Source organism: Corvus brachyrhynchos, unplaced genomic scaffold (genome assembly GCF_000691975.1).
Source record: "Corvus brachyrhynchos isolate BGI_N302 unplaced genomic scaffold, ASM69197v1 scaffold1120, whole genome shotgun sequence".
NCBI classification, from domain to species: domain Eukaryota; kingdom Metazoa; phylum Chordata; class Aves; order Passeriformes; family Corvidae; genus Corvus; species Corvus brachyrhynchos.
In genome coordinates this window covers 190,468-198,141 of record NW_008235737.1, presented here as the reverse complement: position 1 = coordinate 198,141, position 7,674 = coordinate 190,468, and the positions used below count along the sequence as shown (strand labels likewise).

General features: G+C 39.2%; 1 protein-coding gene across 4 annotated transcripts in view; it reads right to left on the bottom strand.

The window, feature by feature from the left end:
• NALCN (sodium leak channel, non-selective) overlaps positions 1-7,588 on the bottom strand; it is a 238,893-nt gene extending 231,305 nt beyond the window's left edge. For 2 of the 4 annotated variants that reach the window (XM_008633570.2, XM_017733456.1), the window contains exon 1: positions 6,097-7,355. The gene's annotated coding sequence lies outside the window, so the exon portion shown is untranslated. Of the gene's footprint in view, positions 1-6,096; positions 7,357-7,486 lie in introns of those variants that run through there. The other 2 variants (XM_017733360.1, XM_017733412.1) reach the window with 2 other exon arrangements.
• Between the last annotated feature and the right edge of the window lie 86 nt (positions 7,589-7,674).

The following is a 7,674-nucleotide window of genomic DNA, read 5'->3' as shown; positions in this document are numbered from 1 at the left end:
TCTTTCTTTTCTCTTCCCTTCTCTTTGCCTCTTTTACTATTAAATAAAATACATCCATTTTTTGGCATCAACATCTAACCTCGTTTGGTTTTAATCTCGCTTCTGGGAATATTTTGAACCTTCTAAGTTCTTTCCGGCTTATGCTCAGAAACTTAGCTTGCTTTGCTTTTCTGGGTTTAAACCGGATCGTAACAATTTCTCAGCCTAATGTATTGACCTTTTTTCTCTACTTAAGCACAACCAGAAATGCTTCAAGTCTCAGAGATGCTGGTGTGCTTTCTGAGGTCATGAAACCTTAAAATCTTACATTTAGCATAGTGATAAGAAGTTACTGCAATGCCCTGGGAACTGCATTTCCCAAACCCTTAGGAAAAAAACCCACTGCCTAAAATGTTTATGTATGTTCTTTGGGAAACTGTTACTTAAAAGCAAATCAGTGAATTAACAAAATAATAATTTTATGTTTACTAGTTCTGGTAATTGCTATTACTGTCCTCCTAGTAAGCTCTTAAGAAAAGATGTAGAAATAAACAGAATTAGTAAGATAAGCACAATCAATAATTATGAGAAAAAGTTCAGGATTTGAAACACTCATTTTTTTTTTAGGCACTACTAATTTTTTTTTTTGATAAATGATGGTCTAAATAAAATACTATGTCCATTTGGGGAAGAAAGCAAATTATTATCAATGCTCTTTTAGAAAGACTGTTGTTTTTATGCTTTTCTGAGAATTGCCTATTTATATATCTGATGTGTAGGAAGATTAGCCATATCCTTCTAATGAAATTCCCACTTATCCTTTTACCCAGTTCCTCTTTGTTTGTTCAAGTAATTTTTTGACTGGTCTAGGCACAGAAAATAACATGAACTTTAGATGTTCATAATAAATGTCCATAATGGATTCAGTTCACATACTTAGATCACAGAAATCACAGAATATTCTGAGGGACCCAGAAGGACCATCAAGCCCAACTCTTAAGTGAATGGCTCATACGGATATCAAACCCACAACCTTGGCATTACTAGCACCATGCTCTGATCAACTGAGCTAATCAGTGTTGTGGCTGAAGAGATTAGAATTCTTATTTTTAAGAGGAAGCCTTGAATAAACAAATCTCCATGTATATAAACCAAATGGAAGGGAGGAAATGTTATGGAATATAAGAATCAGCTTGTTTACTTCTCTACTTGAAATGACCAGAAATGCACACAAAAAATTCAGAATGAAGATGACAAGCCAATAATATTTTGGAAATGGTCTTCAGCAAGATTATTCAAAATACAGCATAGTTGCTTTCAAGCTTTTATGCAACTTTTTTTGTTGTTCTCACTACTTTTAGTTTACCAGGGAATACACACGCTTTTCCGTGTGCTGCAGTTTTGGGACTCTGGTATTTATGTACAGAATTTTAACCCTTGGACTACTAATTCCTTTTGCACTTGTTTCTTCAGGGAAGAACCAGCTGGAGGATGAAGAGAAGGGGAGCTGTGCACGAACTCCTTGCAGCATGTGACACGCAGTGAGCGGCGCACCAAGCTGTGCTAAAGGGGGGGATGCAGTCCTCCCTAACCCTGATACAAATCCACCCCTGCAGCTCCCGCATTGGTTCCGACACACGTCATTAGGTCTTTCTTTGATCACAACCTGTTATTAATGTGAAAGGCTTAATACATTCCCTAGGATGTACTTCTAGCTGCTGTGCTTTTAAGACATACTGGGTGCAGGGCTTTCAGACAGGAAAATATAATGGAGTTTTGGGGCTACAACCACTTCATATTTCTTTGGAGTACTTTCTTTATAGTAGCAATGAAAATTCACATTGCAGGTGAACCTTTTCAGGGAGCAACATAATGTCTTTGCTTTTAAATTTCTCTTATTTTTAGAAGCAAAGGCAAATTAAAAGGAATAAAACTAAACAGAAAATTACTCATACTCTGAGCCCCTCCAGATCCATTAGGCCAGCCTTTTCTCTTCCTTTCTATCTCTGAATTTGCAGGCATGTTCTGCAACCTCTACACTTTCTAAACCACCCCCACCCACTAAATTTGCAGCTTCTGCTGAAATGAAAGCATGCCAGCACAATGGTTGGGGTGAACATAAGACCCATTGTGCACTTGGGAAAAAATAATCTGAAGAAGGTATAAACCAGTTTGCAATATTCCCACTAAGAGCAAGACACTCCTTCTGATGGAAATATGCAGTTCCTAAAAAAATCAAAATACAAATTTTAAAAAGTAGCTTATCCTCCACAACATCAAAAGCTGAGAAATCTGAGTCTCGTTTATAAAGCAAGCTCACTGTATATAGCATAATCTGCTCAAAAGATCTCTATCACAAAGTCAGGAAAACATGCTTATAAAGGCTCTGGCTGATAAAAAAGGCAGCTGAAAAATGACTTCACAGAAATATAAACAGGAAAATAAAGCAGATATTCCTACCTACAACTTATGGAAAGAGTTCAAAAATCAAGACAAATCCTTGGAATCAGCAATGCCTGGCTTCCAACATACTTTTCTCCTGCTGCCTATTGACTTTGTCACCTGAGATCATATGAGTACTGCCTGAAGGTCCTCCCAAGGCAGACCACCTACTAGCACTCTCTTCAATTCTCCTTTGAAAATGTCAACTCCTCTTCCAACATTTCCCAGACCACGGACACAGAAAGTGGCACATACACTTCAAGACAATAATTACAAATGTGAGAGCTAAAATGGGTGACAGAAAGATGATGTGAATACCCATAAGATACAGCATGATGACAAAACCCCATTTCCATACTACACATTAAAAAAGCCCCAAAGTACAGGCTACCTTAAAGAAACTGATTGCTCTTAACTGTAGCATGCATTACATGGTTATAGCAAAAATATAACTTCCCATTCTTTCATCTCAATAGCTTTCTCCTTTCCTTCTTTGCAAACTGACGCTATTTATGTATTGCCTGCTCCCTCCATCCACGCATTCTTCCACCCCTGATTTCAGGTACAGCTAAATGGCATTTCAGTATTTGTTTTCATGTAGCAAAAATTTGACGTGAGCAAGTTGCACACGCAATAGTATAGATATATTTATTTTAGAAGGGTAAAGACAGAATTCCAGTGGATACAATCACATGGCACATGCTACCATTTATTAACTCATAACTAATTTCAAGTTAAGACTTATTTCAGTTCTTTTTATCTCTCTGTGGTATCATTGTATCTGATGAAATGTTCTGAAATGTTCTGAAAGATCTCTTTTTTATTTAAGCATGATATACTGCTAATAACTGACCAAACTTTAGTATTTATTAAAAACAAAGCTGGTTCCTCACAACGAAGGTACACTGAAGGAAACATTCTAAAAATCAGGTACATTCACATTTTCAAATAATTTAGATACAGGTAGGAAAGAACAACTGATGATATCTTGTACTTACTAACAGGATCCCAGGCCAAAGATACCAGGACTAGGGTTCATAATTATGCTGAGAAAGGTTTAACAATTGCTTGAGGCTGCAAATGTAAGAATATCTAGTCTCAAAACAGACAGGTGTTCAGACTTTAGCTCTTTGCTCGCAATGCACTTCCAGTGTCTTGCCTTATTATTGACTAAGGACAATGCTCTTACAGTATTTATTTCTTACATAAATTCTTCCTCTCAAATGTAGCCAAAATAATACTCAGCAAGCAGAATCAAATATCTCATTGCATACAAAGGCAGATCTCTTGTGAGTCAGACATACAGTCTACTGCTACTGTCACATAATCTTGTTCTTTTTACTATAACCCTTCTAATATCTGGAATATACAATTTTGAAGAAAGTACACATGCATGTACATGGTGCCATGATGCAGCCACAAATGGAACTTTTTAATTTTAAATAGAATTGCTTAGCTTTTCCACATTTTTTTAATTAAGAGATTTGGTTGAGTAAAAAAAAAAAGCCAGAACAACTGAAGATGACTTTTCAAATGATACTTTTAGACCACACCATGTCACATACCACTACACCTGTTTAACATACAAAACAGAGATACAGGTACTCCAACGCAACTTATGTAGTAAAAAGAAGGTACCCTCTCACATTCCAAAGTCCCAGGTCCCTATGTATCCCAAAGCAGGAACACATCCAAGCATGAAGCAGCTAGTTCCCTGTACAAGTAGCCAGCTTTTGCTTTCCAGTGGAAACCAAGGCACAAGACTGGTGAGCACCCTCCATCTCTCCCCAACAGGCTGGTTGTTGGAATGACCGGTGAACATGACAGCTTTCCAAGTCCTACAATTATGCTGTCAGAATGGCTGATAAAACACTAAAATTTACTGATGGCCACTGAATGCACAGTAATTACAGAGAAAACACCAGTGGCAATGTATTTCCTTTAGGAATACATAGCACAGTTTAACAACTAGTTTATTTTGAAAGTTCACTTTGACTGTGGGCCACCTACCCACCATTTGCTGACCTAAGATAGGTCAACTGCAATGTAGTCTATACAAAAAAATGTCAGAGCCCATTCCTGACAAAGACATGCAGCAACATCCCTAGTAAGAATCATGCTGGAAAAAACCAGAGCAGTGTTCTGGAACTTGCTTTTGCAGCCTAACCCATGTACAGGTGGAAATTGTGTTTACTCCTTCGGGAAAGTAAGGGGACAGGCAGTACCAGGTCATTGTTTGAGTGGATTCAGGGAGCAACCCATCTTCTCTCTGTAATACCCCACATTCAGTAACACGCTCTGAGTACTGTGGATCAATTTTTCAGGGTTTTAAAGGAAGGAATGAGGGTATCCTTCCCAGAATGATACAGGGGTGGAAAGGAGCTTCTCTGTAGGCAGACAGCTGGCAGCATGCCTGCTTAAGTGATTATTTTAATGTTTCTGGGATTTTGTTGTATCATTAATTATATACTAGTGTGCCTAGAACCTTGTATACCCATTTTTTCACAACTTAAATACATAAAAATTAAAATAAACCGCAATTATATTCTTTTAGACTTGTTACAATTTTTGCTAAAATAATTATTGAAAAAATTGAAATATTCTAGATCATCTTCCCTTCCCAAATTCTTCCTTTTCTATCCTTTAAGAAATTGCCAGCAAAAAAGTTAATGCCTATAGATTTTAAACTTGAAGTCCTGAAAACAGAATTAGTACTTTTTCTTTTTTATCCTCTTATCTTTCCTTTAAAACAAATTAATTGATGTGCCCTTACTGCAGGGCAGGTCCTAGAAGTTGCAGCCATAACCTCTGGTACTGTAGGTACTGTACCCAAAGGCTTTATTTTGGAATGAAGTAAAAAAAAAAAAAAAAAAAGGAAAACTGAGTTCACAGAATCATAAGCCAGTTCAGGTCGGAAGGACCTCAACTCTACTCTCATGAGACCCCACCTGAGTTCTCCAGGGGGCCCAGGTCCAAGGCCTGCAACACAAGAAAGACATTGATCTGTTGGAACAAGTCCAGGGAGGCCACAGAGATGGGCTGGAGCACTTCGCCTATGAAGACAGGCTGAGGGACTTGGAGCTGTTCAGCCTGGAGAAGAGAAGGCTCCAGGGCAACCTTAGAGCAGCTTTCCAGTACCTACAGTCCCTGGGGAGAGACTTTTCACAAGGACATGTAGTGACAGGACAAGGGGGAATGACCTCAAGATAAAGGAGGGCAAGTTTAGATTAAATACTAGAAAGAAACTCTTTACTGTGAGGATGGTGAGGCACGGGAACAGGTTTCCCGGAGAAGTTGTGGATGTCCCATCCCTGTCAGTATTCAAAGGCCATGATGGATGAGGCTTTGAGCAATCTTGTCTAGTGGAAGGTGTCCCTGCCCACAGCAGTGGGGTTGGAACTAAACGATCTTTAAGGTTCCTTCTAACCCAAACCATTCTATGATTCTATAATCTCAGAAAGTCTGCAGTCGTATCTTGTGCTCAGGCGTGACAGCCCAGGCTATTGCAGTTTACTCAGGTTACTCCAGTCTGATCTTGAAAACCTCCAACAAAGGAGGTTTTTTGAGCAACTTGTTTCACTACTTGATTATCCTCACCGTGGAGGGGGGAAAAAAAAGAGAGAGAGATAAAAGATGAAAATATCATAGAAAATAAAGAAAGGAAAAAGAAATTACCTAGTAGAACCAAGACAATTTGCAACTGTAGTCTAGGACTGGTACTTCTCAAAGCAAGGCATTTATCAGTACTTAACCAATCCAGGAAACTTCAATTTAAATAAAAGGTCCTATGAAGGTAATGAAAGGGAGAACAGAGAAATGTTGAAAGGGAAAGAAAATATGATTCAACTTGTAACACCCATATTAGGCTGACTTTGCTCTTTATCTCCAAAAGATTTCATGCTCAAAGTCTATGGGAAATCCAACCATGGAAGCATTCTATCAGTAGCACAGTAAAAATAATTTTTGAATGCAGCACTTCTAGTTTATTCACAAGCACATCAGAAATCTTATTTGTAACAGACTGAACTCTTAAATACCTAGGCAGGTGTGTAGGAAACCCAAATCTCCAGAAGTATTGGTTCTATCTCATCACGAGCTACTCATGCCTCAAGAAGACATTCTTATTGGTAGAAGTCTTCCAGGGCTAGATCCAGTAGCCCATTACCCCCTACAACGTAGTGTGATAGTATTCATCTCCTACTGTGAAGGTTTAAGTTGCAAAATGTCTTTGACTCAATACTTAGGTTTGGATGAATGCCATACAGACCTATACAGTCCTCATGGTACCAGCAGTGTCCTAGAGCTGGAAATAAGTCAAATCAGAGTAAGTCGTATTTCCAGGTGGTATAGTTTAAATGGGAATGAACTGTGATGGACCACATTTCAGATTAAAATAAAACAGATGCACCAAACAAGAAGACTAAAGCAAAAATGACATGCTGATTGTTACAGTTTTGAAAGTTACTAAGCTCAAATGGTAAAATGAAAAAAGAAAACAAATGAAAACAAGTCCAACTGCTCCTAGAAGTCTGCAAAGGTATATGCATATTCTTGAAGAGCGCTGGAGTCTTCTAGCAGCCACAGAGACCAACTCAAAGAAATGCGAAGTTAAGAAACTTTGGCTTTGTGATTCATGCAGCAGAGCATAGTTCATTGTTAATATAGATCATTTCTCTGTTGATCACTCAGAGGGCAGGTGGAACGGGGCTGCTGGGGAAGGAAATGAAAACAAAAAGGGGACAACGAAATGAATCAGGAAATTGACGATGCTTAAGACAAACACAAAATACTCAAACAGCAATTAGTTAGTGTTTTCTCTGTGTAAATATTTGCCTGAATGCAATAATGGTTAGCCTCCCAAATCATAGCTGACTTAAAAGCCATGTTTGCACGTTAAGGCCATCAGAAACCTTGATCCTTTCTAGAAATATGCCTCTGATTTTACTGGAGTACTAAAATAAATAGATGTCAACAACAAAAGAATATTAAGCATCTCTCTCTCGATGAACGAACCCCTGACACCGCACGTTAAAGAGATTTAGCCCAGGCCTGGGTACATCGCTACCTCCAACCACGCCAAGCCCGCAGCCCATGCGAACCAGCCGAACGCTCCCCCTCCGGGAGGGAGCTCTCCACGGTGACCCCCGTCCCCATCCACAACCACCCGATGAAACGAGTGCCCCCCGAAGAGGCCTGCTCGCCCCACGGCCCGCTCTGCCTCACTGACGAGGGCTGCGGAGGGTCGCGGGGCGC